Consider the following 743-nt stretch of genomic DNA (forward strand, 5'->3'; position numbering starts at 1 on the left):
TTTTTTAGTAAATATGAATAAACCTTGTTGTTAATAAGGTAATAACAAGAGTAGATTACTCTTGTACTCTAAATAATACTTGTTTGTACAGCACTCAACAGCTGTAATGTAAAAATAGACAATACAGTGTAGGCTATTTGATTTAATAAGAATCTTAATTAGCTTTAATAAAATGAATTCCTTCATAAATGTTAATAAAGTAATACTATATAATAATTGATTGTTAGTGATATGATTTATTATCGATCTAAATTCTTTTACTTAGCTACAGCACATTTACTATGCTTAAAAATCCCACTTAAAACCAATATAAACATAGGATGATACAGCCAGTGTAGCACAACGATTGACAGCAGCGCCTCTTGCGGCAACCTCCAATATAGGGACAGAAAATAAGCTCGATTTCGACACTATATTTTCTAGCCACTGTAGTATAAAGTGCATGATTAGTTATGAACCTAATCCATTCTAAGACCATGTTTACTATCCAAATTGTTCGTTAATCGATTATCAATTTACCACAGATTTTTATGGGAATTTGATTATTCATTCTGGAGACCCCAAAAAATAAATTAAAAATTACATATTTTCTTACTATTGATACGTTTATTTACAAGTACAGTAATAACAAACTAAAAGCAATCTCTCCATTTTTTCATGGATGGCACATCCTTTTTTCAGATGCAGTTTTCATTACTCCTTTATCTGCTTGTCTTTTTGATTATATCCTTCTTAGTTAAGAT

Source organism: Centruroides sculpturatus, unplaced genomic scaffold (genome assembly GCF_000671375.1).
Source record: "Centruroides sculpturatus isolate CEXI.00-Female unplaced genomic scaffold, Cexi_2.0 scaffold169, whole genome shotgun sequence".
In the NCBI taxonomy this organism is placed as follows: Eukaryota; Metazoa; Arthropoda; class Arachnida; order Scorpiones; family Buthidae; genus Centruroides; species Centruroides sculpturatus.